Source organism: Pollicipes pollicipes, unplaced genomic scaffold (assembly GCF_011947565.3).
Source record: "Pollicipes pollicipes isolate AB1234 unplaced genomic scaffold, Ppol_2.1 Scaffold_7261;HRSCAF=8764_pilon_pilon_pilon, whole genome shotgun sequence".
Lineage (NCBI taxonomy): Eukaryota > Metazoa > Arthropoda > Thecostraca > Pollicipedomorpha > Pollicipedidae > Pollicipes > Pollicipes pollicipes.
In genome coordinates this window covers 13,504,654-13,522,083 of record NW_023597054.1, presented here as the reverse complement: position 1 = coordinate 13,522,083, position 17,430 = coordinate 13,504,654, and positions in this window count along the sequence as shown.

The following is a 17,430-nucleotide window of genomic DNA, read 5'->3' as shown; positions in this document are numbered from 1 at the left end:
GGACCGACGTTTCCATACGTGGAAACCAAAAAGTGATAGACGATGCCCACTTGAGATACTGTTGTCATGGGTTCAATATCGTGTATATATTTCAACACCTCTTTTAGATTGTGTGTGCATCGTTTCGCCTGCTGTTTAAGATTGACCTACCGCCTTATTTAGTGCCTTCTAACTGGTGTTACATGTTTCCTTGCGATCTGTTCCTGTCAGTCCCACCGGAGCCCGCACCTTTGCTGCTGTTATTGTCTCTGCCGCGTCTCCCTCGCGGACGTCAGTCCCGCCCGGACGACGCTGGGCTGCTGTTCAGCCGTGTCTTGGTGGTGGGGGCACGCCGGGGGGCGCGCCGCGCCAATGCTCCAGGTAAATCGGTAGGCAGTTTACATCCGTCCCGGCCGCTGCCCGCATCACCTGTGAGTCTCTTACCGTCGTCCATGTTTTTCGTTTTTCCTTGTTTTAGTTTCGCAATCTTCCTTTGGCAATAATACATCTAAAATAGCTTACAAACAATTCATCCTCGGCGTTTGTACGCAACAAAAGGTCTTCCGAGCCAGATTGTGCAGTTGCCAGTGGACTAGTGAATGCCTGTTTGATCCCATAAACGGTGAACTTAACAGTGTACAGTGGCTAGTTCGGGCGCAGTGATGGGGAAAGCTGGTGAAACGCTTAGTGAAAAAGAACTCGGCAGACGGAGCATCGCCAGCTCATTGCTATTATTATTATTATTATTATTATTATTGTTATTGTTATGAATATTATTATAAGTATTTGTATAAGTATCATTGCGAACCTTGGCGAAATCCAGCGAGTGACTATTCTAACGCCGCGTTAGTACATACTACATAAATAAGCACAACACGCAATACATGCAAATGAGACGCAACGCCAGTGATACGCATGCGATGTTATAAAACATTGGAGGCTTATGATACAATCAACACCTGCACGTCTGCATTGTCCTCCCGAGCGAGCCAGGCGCGTCGGAAGGCCGAACTTTCAAGGCTTAAGATCGAGCAGGCCCAGAGAGTAGAGGCCCGCGCCCGGGAGCAAGCCAAGCGAGAAGTCCAGCGCGCCCGGGAGCCAGCCAAGCGAGACGTCCAGCGCGCCCGGGAGCAAGCCAAGCGATAAGTCCAGCGCGCCTGGGGGCAAGCCAAGCGAGAAGTCTAGCTCGCCCGGGAGCAAGCCGAGCGAGAGGCCTAGTGCGCGCAGGAGTAAGCTTAGCGAGAAGCCCAGCGCGCCCCGGAGCAAGCAGCTGAGCTGGTGCAGCTCGCCGCGGAGGAGCACGATAGGGACGAGCTCGAGATGAGGCTGATAGAAGAGGATGAAGATCTCCAGCATCTTCAAGGAGAAGCCGTCCCCAGGTGACATCCGTGGCGCTCCGCCACACCCTGTTGACGCACCACGGCATCTGCTACTGCATCAGCTCTGCCAGTCGCAGAGATACGGGGGCGCACACGGAGCCGGATCGAGCGGCTCTCAGCCGCTCGGAGGTTTGGTTTCGCGAGCCACCCGCACAGTTCACGAGCTCGACACAGCGCCTGCCGGAGCTCAAGTCCTGAGAACTTCGGCTGCTCGCTGCTGGAGAGGTTTCGGTGTAGCTCGCTGTCCAGAGCCATGGTGCACAAGCGGCGGGATCTAAAAGACGCCAAAAAGCCTGCTCATCTGCAGTCTTGTCTGACTAGAGGTCTGTGAAACGCCCACAGCTCTGCTTTGCCATGGAGAGCTGTGCAGCGAAGCCCTCAGAGAGCTGGAGCGCCAGTCGCCACCCCTCCAGCCAAGAACAACCACGTCAGCTCTCTGCCTGCTCTGTCCACGACTCTACACAACACCGTCAAGGTGTTGAGCTTGCTGGGGTATGACACCATCCTGGCTGCAGGTTGTTGCCAGACTTCCCCACGCCTTGGCCTGGCGCTGCGTCGAACAGGTGGTCAGCAGCCGCCCTGCGCGGCTGACGCTCCCGACCCAGGCCCCGTTCTTTATAAGCGAACGGAAGTTTATTCCTTACTTCGGGGAAAGCCCATTCCTTGCCTATGAGGGCACGACCCAAGCCCATTCCCTACTCGGCCGAGAGGCGAAGTAAGTGGGTTTGTTTACTAGTCGTTGGTGTTGCGCTAGCAACGCATAGCTACGGTCGATGTGCTGTAGACGGTCTGTTATGTCCGGTAAATAGGCAGGTCTCGATCTCATGTGAAGAGGTAATCGTATATTTTGGCGATAATGATTCATCGTTTATGATATATTTACCTACAGTTCACTTGTCATAGGAATAATTTATTGTCATATAAATAAACTGTCATATAAATTTAAAAAATGCAATATAAAAATAGGAATAACACATTGTCGTAGGAATAATATGCAACTGCGCCAGTCTTGCGTACCTTGTCTCCATGGGGTCGGACCAGCTGATTCTACTTGCGCCCATATTTGGAACAAAGACGTCCCCCATTGGCGTTTAGTTATGACATCAACTCGGTGGGCGGAGCTCGGGTCGTAATTCAACGAGGAACTGGACTCTTGGGCCGAACGACAGCCACAATGGCAAAGACCAGCCATGGCCACAGTAACGCGATCAACGCACGTTTGCGGTGACGGCCACAGCTAAGACTGAGTTGCATGGTCAGCCAGTGCGGAGTGTGTGAAGTACGGCCAACCCCGCACAGCGTGCGATTGCGATCGCCCGTCGTTTGCGGGGGCTAGCGACAGCAAGCGCGCCCAAGTGGTGAGCCACTATAAGCTGTGTTGGGTCTGTCCGACCGACGGACACGTGACGCGCCGCTGTCCGCTTAAAAGGCCGTGCAAGGCGATAGCGAAATGCCGAGAGTGGCACCATCCCTTGCTCCATGGAGCCAAGCGGCTGGAGCGGCCACCTCGGACGGCCAGCGGGCCAGACCTAGACGAGCACAGCTCTACACACATCGGCACCTGTGTGCAGCCACCAGCTCTAGCGTCCTGCTGCATATAGTGCCGCTGGCCCAAAAGGACAGTGTATCATTTAAGTCATGCTGGACCTCGACAGCCAGGCATCCTTGGCGGCCGAAGAGCTGGCGTCGGTCCTGGGCTGCAGGGCCCCACCGAGCCGCTCCGTCTGGGCACCATGACCGGCAGCTCAGCGTGCGCCTCCATGTGCGTTGAGTTGCATGTGTAACCGCTGAACCGGAATGAAAACTCTTCGGTCATCGACGCCCGCACAACGTCAGTCGTCAACGTGACCGGGCCAGAGGCAAAGAACGGAGACGGAGAACGGAGAAGCGGAAGTGAACTTACCAGTGCAGACCAGACCTTACGGGCAGGGAAACATGCAGACAGATGCACAGTTTGGTAAAGAATGCATTATATGGCACACTCGTTGGAGCACGGGGCCAGTACAGAAATGTTGCGCGCCTTCATATGATAGTTGACTTCATTGTGCATTCTAAGTTTGGTTTTAACAAAGTTCAGTTATTTCTAACACAAAAAAAAACAGGAAAAAAACCAGAACATGGAAATTTAGGAGCTGAAACGGGAGTGCAATATGTTGACATCACGGTAACGTTGGCGAAACACGCAGATTTTGCTTTCATATTGCCTAGAGTTCGACCGACGCATATATCACCCTAGTGATTGGCTACTCAAATAGGCTCTGGAAAGACTGGGGTTGGGAAGCGCGAAGCAGGTGGAACAAGGAGAAGGAGCTTACGCACCGGCAGGGTCGCCAGTCCCTGAAGTGTGCACCTTGCGCCGCCCGCTCGTTACTGAAGGTGGACCGGAGGAGGCGTTCTTCGCTACACCGGCCGAAGCCAGTCCCACCTCCCCCTACGAGCGGTCCGATTTGCTCGGTTGCCTTTTGAAGTGAAGGACACAGAACAGTTTCGGTGTGATCCGCCCCCAAGTTGCTGGGGCTTGGACCCCATCGTCTCTACGGCTGGTGTCAGCGGCCAAGCGTCCTGCCCCTATTGCCTTGATGTACGCTGTGCAGCCCTGCCCTTTTGAGCCCCTCATCCCTCCCTCGTCGTCAGGCCACTCTCACGCCGGCAATGCTTATCACACCCGAAGCGCTATCGTCCCGCCCCATTCTCCCAGCCACGCGGACAAGGCGGAGAACGCGGCCTGTGCGGTGGTGGTGGCGGTGGCGCCATGACAGGTCGGAGGGACTGAGATCTGTGCACCTGTCACTCCATGATGTCGTCCATCCATGCTGTTGTGCAGCTGGCCGTAAGCTGGGACATCAATCCAGCTCCTAAATTTTCGTGTTGTGAATGATTCCGCAAACGTTGAAGGTGTAGTGCAAATTAACGCGTCTTTTAACGGATGTAATCAGTGCGTCCATGTGGGAGAAGCAACAACATATTTCTGTGGGAACTGCTTGCATGCCACTTTGGAGATAAACCCTTAACAGATAGGGTTGCCGATTCCGCTGCAACAAACCCATGTAACAACTCGGTCTTGAGGGTACCCGTAACTCAGCGGTCTCCCTGGAGCCTGTAAGGTCAGAGGTGCGTGGTTTGATTCTCCGATGCTTCCCCTTCCTGCCAGGGCGAGAGGCAAGGGATGCTGTATAAATCTGATTCTGAACCCATTCTTGCGGAACAGGTTAAGCCAAAGCGAATTCTAAGAGTTGATTCAAAAAGTGCATAGACATTGTCCATTAGACAAAAAGGCGATACAAACTAGCAGGTAACTAGCAGATAGCAGGTAAGTTCTCCACTCGAGAGCTTTCAAGCATGTGCTCGCACGTGGGAGATTGAAAGCAGCAGCCCATAGGCGGCGTTGTGAAGCCCGCGCTACAGGAAAGTGGGTACAGCGCTTTAGGAAACGCGTTATTCTATCTGTGTTCTTCGTTGAAGTCCAGGAGACGCTCCCCCTGCTTATCCTCCCGAATCCACGCTCGCATCAGAACTGTTTACAGGCCTGTGTGCACATCCCAGTTTTTTCTGGTGGCGCGGACTCGATACAGGTAGAGCGTTCAATGACAGCGGAGATCGTCGATCGCTTTGCAAACCCTTCATCTTCATGGTGTCGCCATGATCAACACGGCACATGGACGGTCTCCAGTGCCTGTGGCCTTCTTTGACCCCATTGCTTGTCTCAAGGGCTTTAGGGCCTTCTCAACGTATACCGCCCGTCTCGTGAACAATGCGATTTTGTGACAACCCTCTGCCATTTCTAAGACTCAGATGGCCATGGTGCCGCGCACTGGCCACTTACCAGCCCCCGATGAACTAGATAATTACCGAGCAAATTATAGGTGAAGGGTGCCATGTCGGGCACCCCATTGTCTCACCGTGGCCGCTGTTTTGGACTGACCCGGTAATGGCGATCCTCCGATACAAGGTGGTGACATGATCTCTATCTCGATTTATCCATGCACCTGCGAGGCTTGCTGTTGGTTTTTGCCAAAGGCGCGGGACGCCTGCATCCGCTTCCGCCCGCCCCTGATCGACCTGCACTAAGACTAAACTTTAAGCTCCGGCTCACGCATACACCACCAGCGCATTCCACGTGTGCTCATGCATCACCTCCCAAGTCGCCTCTGGCAGGTAAATAGCCATTAATTGCCATTCTCAGCATCTGGCCAGCGCCACCTTCGCTCAGCACTCTGGACGCCCCTGATTCTTGTACCAAGTCCGCTCAAAACGCTCTCGCCAGGGCTGTTGAACTCAGAAGTCTGTTGAGCGAAACAAAGCAAGAAACAGCGAAGCTGTCCGACTTGGTGATGACGTCCATAAATGACATAAAAGCTATAAATACAACGTGCCAGGCGTCCATTAATATAACATTTATAGACGCCTAAGAAATGTAGTTGATGACTTTCAGGAACAGAGCCAAAAGGGGAGGAGTGGACTATTAGGGCATCGGGGTATCGGGGTATGGGACGCTTTAGACGCTCCGTCGTCCGCTGTTCAGGAAAGGTAAGCGCTAAAGCTGTAGCGGTGCACTGAACCAAACGAATCAAAAAGCCCCAGACCAACAAATCCTGAGCAAACTTGAACGTTCCTGACATGAGATGCAAAATGCATTCCAAATTCTTGGACTTATTATAAATCATAATTATAATTAAATTTATAATTTTAGGCTGGATATTGGACGGATAGGCGCAGAAAACTTTGTGTTTTTGGACAGACGATCTTATTCTGTCCTGTCAAAAATTTATAGACATCTCAGCTTGCGTAATGCAGATACGCAGTACTCACTCACGATTATATTCTTTCTTTTCATTCGACTCGAGTGAGAGGATACGGCGACGAGAGTAGTGATTGAGGTTATAGATGGTAGGTAGCAGCTTTTATATAAAAATTGGGAATTTTTGGACGACCTCACTACCTGGACACTTTCGGGCCAACAACTAGTTCATCCTTGCACTTTGGATTGAACTTTGGACAGAAACTTCCAGAAAACGTGGCCGCTACTCCTAAGGGTCCACGGTCAGTCCAGTGGATATAATACATAAATACGAAAAGAGGGCAGAAAACTCTCCTTTGATGTGTGTTGCAGCATCAGTGGCCGTGTAAGCTATCACTGATGACGTCATAATGCGGTGACCTGACGTAGAATCGAAACGACTTTTCGTAAGGACGTGTCACATTCATTGACCGACAGCTAATGCAAATCGGTGATATGTGATACGATTCGAAGGTAATGTCATACACTCCGGACGGTGGGCTCTTCATCCCTGCGACCCATGGGCAGTCGTGTGATATCGCATCGCTCTGGGCCAAATGATGCGACGGTCGCACTGAATTATCATTGGTTTGATACCGAGCGAGAACCACGTGACAAACAGTGCTGTATTCAACCACCAAACAACTGTAAAATGCTGGGCCTGCCAAAAGTGCTTTCTATCTTTATGTTCGCCACAACGAGGAGAAGGTCTTAAGCACAAAAAGCAGCTTTTACCAACCCGCCTAAAAAAAAGAACAAAAAACTGAAATATTGATGCCTCTGCGCTTTCTATTTGTCTTCGCACTTGAGCCGTAATGCTGTGGAACAAACAGTATTCTCATCTACCGCTACCGCATGCTTGTCCCCCATCGGACCTCAGGCTTTGTGGAAACATTTTTCAGAGATAATGCAGCTTAAATGAAAAACTTGGCGAAAGACAAGATCACAAATAAACAGGAAGTCCAAAGTGCGGCTTTCAGCGCATTCATCTCAAAAAAGTTTACGAGATACAGTGTGTTTCAAGCCTGCCAATTTACTGTGAAGCGCATAGTCATACATCGCATATCATGACCTATTACGAGATGAAACCCAACCAACAGTGGCCTATCATGACCTTGCGATATGTACTCATGGCTTAGACATGATACAACAATCTTGCAACCAACATCTTATAAGCCGCAAAGAGTTACGCACACCATTCCCATAGAGTAACGGGCGCCAAGCCCCAACGCCACCACACACACGCGCGCGCGCGCGCGTATATATATATATATATATATATATATATATATATATATATATATATATATATATATATTATTTATCACTGCGTGTCAATGAATGGCCGGAGCCACAGCCACTTTGCCACATCAACACAATTTTCGGCCGACTGCGTTCTTTAGTTTGCCTTTTCATGGCTACTATTTCCATGTTATGCTTCTTCATGCGCGTTGTTTCCGTGCAGGGGCGCCCATTCCTTTCCGTCCTCTCACCCAAAGAGCTGGGGAAGATCAACTACGTGATCTCCGCCTGTCCGGATGTGGAGAAGAACTCGTTCGGCCGCGAGGACGACGAGGGCAGAAAGAGCACCTTTGTGCTGTGGAACCACCTTGCAGACGGCATACCGGGCACCGCCGCGCGCACCAGGAAGGTGGTCCGCTTACGGCGCGGGAGGTACGGTTACTGGACGTCATAACATTGACATAGGAACATGCAGGTTTGCCGACAGCCGTCCGTACAAATATGCTTCGGGTTGGATTTAACGGAGGAATCTACGTGAAATGAGGAGTCTCTGGCCACTAGCAGCAATTTTGTGTCAAATACGCAGCGGGCAGCAATATGTTTCTACCATTGCGCAAATGCTTTAAAAGAAAACTATCTTTCCCAAAACCAACAGTAGCTCTAGGCTTTGAATCACTGGAGCGCAGTGAGAACAATGTCAGACTGCACAGTAGGGACAGGTTCATAGTACGACTAGAACGCCTTTGTTAATCTGTTTATGACAAAGCAGGTGTATTTGGCTTTTGGTGTTTGTGGTGCAGTATTATACAGTGTCATACCCATGCGGCGGCGCTCGGTGGCGGGGCGAACTCGTCACGACTTATTTTGCTCATCGGACAGTCAGCGAGGTCCTCTTCTTTCAGACATTCATATTCGCCCCTTTCTGGTGTACTCTCCCTTAGGAAAAGCACTCTAACTTACGTGTTTATTTTGCACCGAATCCCCACTGCACTGCCTTTGTTCGAGCCAAACGTCTGATGATATGAATGAAATGAAATGCGGCAACCACTGCCTTTCGTCAACAAGATTGAACTGAGCACATCCTAACCTCACACACGGTAATTGTTTATCGCCTTTCCTGAAAGATGTGGCTGCGCTGTGGCTGTATTATTAACCGTCGTCTATCTTTATCACCCCGCAACTGATGGGAGGTGACGAGGTACATCACTACTACACCAACCTAACCAAGAAGAAAGGCGGATTGGTGGTGTCTTCATCTGACATCAAGACTATGGGTGAGAACGCGTATATCCTGGTTGTTACAAAAAGCCTTTCTCGATATGGCTGTGGCTGAAGATGCCGCTCGGCTCCGGACAGGCCAGCACTGCATAACTAGAACTTAAGCTCCTGATCATAATTTGAGGGGCGCAAGCATAGCTATATCCATTGCATACTCGTACGTATATGTATGCATACTCGCACTGTCATCGGCCGTAGCTCCTTGTCATTTGCAAAAGTTTTTACTGCACTCGACGTTTTCATGCCCCTTTTGTGATTTCTCAAATGTGTGTGTGCGTGACACATAAAACGTATGCATGTGGTTTACCGATGGCCAATGTACTTTCGAGACCAAGGCACATTCATTCCATTGGAAGGCGTTTCCCGCCGAGCACCTCTGACTGTTGGACCGACAGGCCTGTTTGAAAGTGAGGCGTCATAATTTTGATATCAAGATGAGATTATGAGTGAAGATCGTAGCATACGTAAGTGTCGGTCAAATGATGAAAGTGTAGTCGCATGCTACCGTTCATCATATCGAAGTTGTTCATGGCTGCTAGTCATAACCTAGCCATTCACGCCGGATCTCAGACACTGGTACGGGACTGGCTGCATGTTTTTCGATATGACCTCCGCATTCATCGCTATGGACGAATACAACAAGGAAAACGGCTGCCTGTAGGTAGGGTACACCGATGGCAGATAGACGTGTCAGCTACAAGTACTAGAGCAGCTTGCATGTACCGCCGCAATGGCAAAGGCTCATGGGTCAGTTATGTTAAGTGTCTGTCTATCCTACTCAGACCTTGGCTGCATCTGTGAGATATATGGACCATTCTAAGTCAGCTGTATGGACGGAGAGTTTGTACACAACCATCCGGGCAGGTCCAGAAGACGTGTTCGAAAGCCAACCGCAAGCCCAAGGTCGCGTGCACGCACGCATGCGCACCGGAAACGCTTGACGTTTGCATTCGATGATGAAAAGAATTCTCGGTTGGACTACCTCACACGCAGCGGTGACCTGCCGCACACGACGCCGACAGGGAGAGACCCACCCCACGCGCCCGAGCAGCACCTTTTGTACTCCTTCCAAGGCTCATACCCGCAACGCGATCTGCAAGCGACAGGCCGGCGCCATCGTGACGCACCGCCCTGAGCCGTGATTGTTCCCCTCACTCAGACATGAGTTATCGCCCCACTCGCCTTACATGCTGACGCACGGTCCCGGGGCATGTTCCACCGCTACAACGTTCCCGTGTGATATCGCTGGGCGAGTAGGTTTGCATCCCGTTCAAGCGACCCCCCTGAACTGAACACATCTCTAACGACGCTGTGAGCACTACTACGCTGCCTGCGATGATGTGCCTTAACCGATGATGTGCCTATGTGATATTACTGGGCGAGCAGGTATGCATCCCGTCCAAGCGACCTACCTAACCTGAACACGTTTCCAACGGTGCTGTGCGCACTATTACACTGCTTGCGATGCCGTGCCTTAGCCTGTGCTACGTGCCAGTCAACTTCTTGTGCCGGTAGTAACGTTTGGTGAGCACAAGCTGACTGACCAATCACATCGTTAGCCGGTCTGTATTTCTCGGTCACAACAAAATTGGCGTCTTGCTGCACATATTTGAAAAGCCGTCTCATGTCAGCTCGCTCTTCCAGTAGCAATTGCCCAAATGATTAAAAGCCCAACAGGGGTTCAGTGACAGGAAACAATGACACCATGAAATCTTCACCTGAGCTGAATGCTAGCAGTCCTCTAAACCTAGCAGCGTGCCCGCAGGTGTTACAGGGCCTACCGGGCAGGCAGAATCGAGCACGGCACGGTCGGCGAGCAGGCTGGAGCGGACCTGTAGCGAGTGGACCACCCGGCCACCACCTGCCCGCGGCGCTTCGTCCAGATGGTCATCGGCGATGCGCTCTTCTTCCACTGCAACCTGCTGCACCGCTCCTGCAAGAACGTCTGGGACCGGCGCCGCTTCGCGCTCGTCCCGGCGTTCAACAAGCGCTACAACAACCCGCTCTGGAAGCACCACCACCCCCAGCACACGCCACTGGACGTGGTAAGAAGCGCCACAGGCGCGGTGTGAGACGACGCTGGAAGGCGTGGAGGCGGTGGTCGCCGAATATTACCCACGAGACAGACTTAACAAAAGCCATTGGGAGCAAAAGGGATTTGTGAATCCGCTTTGAATGTCAACTTTTCTCGTTAAACAGACACATTCATGCTCTCTCTCTCTCTCTCTCTCTCTCTCTCTCTCTCTCTCTCTCTCTCTCTCTCTCTCTCTCTCTCTCTCTCTCTCTCTCTCTCTCTCTCTCTCTCTCTCTCTCTCTCTCTCTCTCCTCGCTCTCTCTCGCCAGTTTGCAAGCTCTGCCCGCATTGGCACTAAGCACTTCCGACCCACTAGGAGTTCCATTACAGACGTGGTATTCGCTCAAGGCGAATAGTTGACACTTGCCTCCGTTGCGAAATGTTCGCGTATGTTGATTGTTATTGGAGCCGAAGAAACTAAATGGGTAATAGTAAGCGATTGACCCGCAGAATAGCCAGCCGTTTATGCACTAGTCAGTGAAGAGTAGTACATACTCCTCTATCATCAAAGCTTAAAATCAACGCCATTGTAAGCAGGGGCGGGCCCAGGACTTCGTGAAGGGAGGGTCACGCTTCATAGGGGTGTCTCCAAGAACTTGATGCCCTCCCCTTTCCGCTCCAAGAAGTCCCGGATATCCGCCACCCCATTTTTAGATTCTTATTTCTTAATCGACCGAATGTCTTCTGTCGGAAAGGTCTCAGAGCTTGAGTCCCCATGGGTCAATTTTATTTCATCTGTATGGTGAACTTGAATGTTTGGGGCCGTTTGTGGTGCTCTTGAACTTTGGTGGCTCTCAACAAAAGAGGTTATACGGACCCGAAATGATTGTTGTTATGCCCCCTCGGCCCAAGGAGGGGGTCATGGCCCCATGCCCCCTCTCTGTACCACCCCTGACCGTAACTATTAAACAAAAAAGTTTGTCTCCAGCAATTCTTTTGGCCGCGCACTTCGTGCTGAGTTCCAACATCCTTGTACAGCCGTCCTTCCTCTGCACGGTGAAGAGATATTGCGTGGGATGATGCAACAATGAAAATGCTGTCTGAGTTCAAAGATGGGACATATAAGGTTTTTGGCCGCAGGAAAAAGTGGCAGCCTGCATTAAGGATGGAAACTCCCCTCAGGCGCATTATTTGTTCCAGGCTCCCAACGATGCCATTCTGAAATGTAACGGTCTGACAAGCTCTTACGACAAAGGGTTCATGCGGCTGAAGGGAGACTCGTCCTACGTCACAAAGGGTGCGGAGCCGGAAAATGGCTCTGGAAAGGCTCAGTGCTCTTCTCGCTTTAGACCATCTTTTGCAAACGTTCACGAGGCACACAGAATGATCGAACGAATGTGTTCCGTTTAGGGCAATGTGTGTACGGTGAATATCACTTTACTATTTGTTCCAGCCGTAACGGAAAACGAACCAAGGACCTTCACATGTTGGGTCGGTGGGTGCGCTGAATACACCTGACGTTTATGGTTGGGATCAGCATATTGATAGGAGCCGGGAACGAAGTGTGCTGTTGGTTCTTGACCATTGTAAAGCTTTCAGCTTCCATCCAACACGAATAGTAACATCAGACTGTATGTTGTGGCGTCATGCCTGAACCAAGATTGAAGTCAAAACTGAAGCACGGTGTTCCTCTCGAATGCCGCTCGACTGAAGACCATGGTCCACAACTGAAGGGCTATGCGTCTCTGTAGCATGTAATCAAACTAATCGCACATTTCGCACGATGACGGCCACACGACTCGAACTAGCAATCTCGCTAACTAAAGAATACGACGCTACAGTGGTGGACCCAGGGGGAGGGGAGGGGCACGGGCCCATAGGCTTCCGAGGGGGCCCATAGCCGCCCGAACGGACGCAGTTTTTGTTACACAGAACGCAACAAAAATTGCTGTCCTTGGGCTTCCAGGCGACCAATGACAGTCGCAAGCGAAGGTGAAGGGTCCACGAAAAGACAGTCTGTGGTTATCGGGAGGTCTCAAAACTATTCACGCTGTCTAGAGGCCATACGCTGTTTCCGGGGGACCCTATATGTCCACTTGCGGGGGCAACCTAATCGTTAAGGAGCATTCTACGTTACCCTTCATTTATTTGCATTTGCTCGGAGGGCCCTGCGCTATTGCTGATTACCTTCTTGCTAGCATGCCGGGTCACTCTTTGACAACCAATGGCCTTTCACGGATTCTTTCCATCTGTCCGAAACGCTCTATACGCTAGAGCCGGGGGGGGGGGGGGGGGGGAGGTATGTTGACATTACCCCGGTATGTTGACATACCGGGGTAATTCTCAGCTGCTCAGGGGCCCGTCACGCCCGCTGTCCATCGGTTGCTGCCGCCTGGCGTCGGCCGCTGGTCCTCCATCATGACGGCCCAGGCTAATGAGCTTCTTCGGGCAGCGAGTGCTGGCCGGAGCGTCTTCGACTCCTGACCTCCGCCCAGGCCTAATGGTCAGTCAGTCTTCCTCCGCATGCGGTTCTTTGGTGGAACTGTTCGCTGTCTGTCAGATGCTGCTGCCTGGCGTGTTCCGATGAAGTCTGGTCCCCGTCCGGGTGAGATGGTGGCCTGGCTGGTCCCCATTTCAGCGGCAAAGGCCAATGACCTGTTCCACGCAGCAAGTGCTGGCCGGAGTGCCCTCGCCACCCTGGCTTCCGTTCAGGCCTGGTTGTTAGGCCTTTCATCTCCTGCGGCTCTTTCTTAGAGTTGAAAATTCTTCAGACTGATCGATTAAATTGCTATGCTCCCGTCCGGAATCTGTGACTGTACTGCGAACCTGGGGCTGCGGTGTCATGAGCCGCCCGGACCCTCCATCCGCCTGCGAAGACACGGGCACCCGCGAACCCCGCCTGTGGAGGACGACATCATGATTATCACCACCGAACATGGGCAAGTGTCTCACAACCGGAAGTCAGTCCACCGTCCGCTACAGTGGTAATTCTGGCCGGTCAATCTGGCAGCGACTCTGAAACCATAAGAACATTCAATGCTGTAATAAAACGGTGATGCATCGAACAGCATAATGAAAGTCTGTTGCCGCGCCAATAGTTATAACTGAGCTTTTTCATCACATCTGATGCTGACTTAAGTATCTTCAAATGTGGGACACTTCCTTCCATAGAATTTCGTATGCATCATTTGCGACATATGTCAAGCTGTTGGTTTTCTTTTCTACTGATCAATTCATTGGTCTCTGAGATATTGGTACGCAGCATATCGTGGCATTGTATAAGTGACGTCGTGGCGCCAATATTTGCAACTTATTTTCAGCCGCTTCCCCCTCTGCATGATCACAATACTTTTAAGGCAAACACATATCCTCAACCATGTGATGATTTTTGAGGATGGACCTACATTTTATGTGTTTTATTAGTAAGGGCCAATGTCGTGGAAATACTTAATGATATATGTGATCGATGCTCAAAAACAACGTCAGATTCCTTGTCCAGCACTACCGCATCTGTTCGGGGTTTCCGCTCCGCCAAAAACAAGTCGCCATATTCTGTGGCGTGGGGTTTGGATGGCGCCTGCGCTGGGTTCCTAGTTCACTCGTAGCTTGGAGTGAAATCACTTAACGAGAGAAAGGTAAAAATTACGTTTTTTAAGTTCATATTGGACTTGATGAAAGATGTTTGTTGCTGGGTGCAGTATGAAATTTTGGTTTAGTTTTCTTCAGGGACAAGAACAGACTTGTTACAACCGTAGCGTATAGTGGGATTGAATAGCCCAGGTGGATTTGCACGGGTCGGGATTAGCATACAGGATGAATAGCACGGGATTTGCAGAATGTAAGAGGAATGACGTTCTTTAGCGGTGGGAAGCATCACATACCATACTCAGGCTGGTCTCAATGGCTGCCAAGCAGTTGCATATTGCCGGCTTGTAAGATGAAAGGTTCTAGTTTCTTAAGTAATTGCCTAATCCTAGGAATATGGTCACACATGCTGTACTTTTTAAAGCTAAATAGCAGACAGAAAGTTGACTACATTGACAGTATTGTTCTGAAAGGTGTGTGATCGAAGAAGTGCTCCATGATCGTAGGGGGTTGTGAACTGAAATAGCCATGTTGAAGGTCACCCTGAGCACTTCATAGCCTATTATGACATTTTTCAGACCTAAGCCTATCTAGTTTTTATCTAAATGCATGCTAAGATGTGCAGTGTCAATGCTCAGGCATCCATAGTGCCATAATAACATTGCTCAAATTCTGCTATTCCATTGGCTATGTAGCAATCATGGCCAAGGAAGGGTTTATATCTTGGCATTGTTAAGCACATTTTCCAGATGTATTGGCTGTGCATTGACTTAATCAGTGCTGCATAAGATATGGTAATGTAATCATACAAAGATACATTGCAGAGCTTGTTTACTAAATGGAATTGTGTTGTATGCAGCAGTCTGTCTGCTTACCAGCATGCCAACAATTATGAGTGAGCCTATTATGATGTGTGATGGCTGCTTCAAAAAATTCAAATGTGGGCCATTCTTAAAAAAGGCAAGTTGAAATTATCTTCCAAAGGCTATAAAAGTCTGCAGATCTTTGCTGGCATGTAGCTTAGTAACTAGAGGGCTTTGGGTACTGAGAAGGACAGGGTTGTGAATTGCACCAAATGGTCTTCAAGATGGTTATTTCAGTTCAAAACACCACTCAAATGAGGAATATTGCCTTTAAGGCTTATGCAAACCAATACTTTATAATTTGAGGGTTGTGTACCTGTTGCATGATTCCACAGGACATGTCTTGTCAACTTAATGATTGGAATGTCATGCAGGGCACTTAAATGGAAGTAGGGGCATGTGGCAGGTAATGCACAGTCTAGGCACCCTAAAGCCCCAATTACCACTAGTACTACTGGTAGGTAGCCTGTGCAGCTACTTACCAGTGAAAATAGTATCATTCTCACCTAGCTGACAGGTGCAGAGGGGGAGGGATGTAATCCCTACATGAGCTTCTGCTGCTCATGCTACATTTAATTCTGGGACTTACAGGTGTAGTTTCTTATTTGGTGGTATAGAGCATAGTCAGGGCCTCAACATTGAGACAAACTTGGTCAGATTTGGAGAGGAAGCATTGTTCGACTGATTTGGGTTCAATTGAGTTGAGTTCAATTGAGGAAGTATTATTATTTATTTTAGTATTGTTTATAAGTCAATTATTTACAGAGCTTATTTCTTCTTCACAGGCCAATCCTGCCCAACATAGTATCTGCCACTTATACTTACTGACATGTCCCTTTTGTCTTTTGTCTGATACATTACCATCCTCATTTTAATTCAGCATTGAAGCTGGAGTGCATCAATCTTAAGATTCAGCCAGCAGGTTTGGATTCTTCACTTTATTAATCATTCAATTGTCTGGATGTAAAATTTATGTTTCAACATGCAAAATTCCTGCCTGTTGAGAGAAAAGGAAAATTAGGATGTATGTAGGGTGCAATTCTTTGAAAACATAAGTGATAAACATCCACTGTAGTTGGGATGTCTGACTATTCAAATACAGAATGAACACTATAGTCCTCCTACCATGTTGTAATGGAAATGCATGTTTGATGAGTCTTCTGTGTTGGTGTGTTCTCAACCTGAGTAGGATTTGAAGCTTGAAGTGCTGTTATCTTTTTATGCTGTCTTATTCTTTACCTTACTTTTTGCAATAACAACATGAGGAACAAATCCATGAAGACAGTCAGCACTATTTCTTGCTGTAACCCAAGGAAATAGCACAACTGTCAGTGTTTCTTCTGCACTGTTTTGTACTGTTTAGAATGAATAGTTTTGAAATGTGGTTATGTCATCTTTATCATATTTTGTCATTTTTACATGTTTTGGGACAACTTTTGATGACTGCTAAATATCTTAAAGATAGTGATCCACATTGAAGATATTGAGCCAAGCATCAGATCTGATGGCATGGAACATCATGGAAGGTTTTGATGATGTCAGAGCTGCTACCATACTGGCTGTGCCATAACAAGTCACTGCCAGGCTGGCCATCTCAGAATTGCTTAAGTGGATGGGCTAGCTCACTGATAGCACTTTAACCTGGTACAAGGTGACTTGCTCAGTTATGCGTGAGGGACAAGCTGGACAATCAGTCATGTGCAAATATCTTGGCCCTTTATGTGGTGTTCTTGTACATGTTCTGTTAATAATATCTTCTTGCTTCACAGTTGGATTCTTGGTTAGGGTGTTTTTCTTCAAAGTTACTAGATTCCCAGTATTTTGCCTGTGATAGATAGCTGTACTGCCCAAATGTGTGTATTATACACCTTCAAGTGTGATTTATGATCAGTATTTGAATCAATTAAAACTTAAAGCTGGCTGGAAGCTAATTGCTCTTTGTTAATGTGTTGATTCATGATGACATACACCAGACACAAATAAGTCAACAGTTGCATTTTTCTTGGCCTAGGGCAAAGTGGGGCCATTAGGAAGGGGCACTCATGCAACATCTATGGGTTTTTTTAGGTCTATGGAGAATTTGAGGTCCTTAAAAGGTTACATATGTTAACTACATGGAATGGTCTTGAAAATGCATCAGTCCAAATCCCATACAACTTTGAAACATTCCATTTAATGATTACATTGTATTAGGGAACACTACTAGCATACCATCTGGCATGCAGTTATGTTAATATCGTTTCTGAGGGCTCTGTTTAATACCGCGTTTGTTGTTAGCGTGGATCGAGAGAGAGGAAGTCACTGTGTCCACCA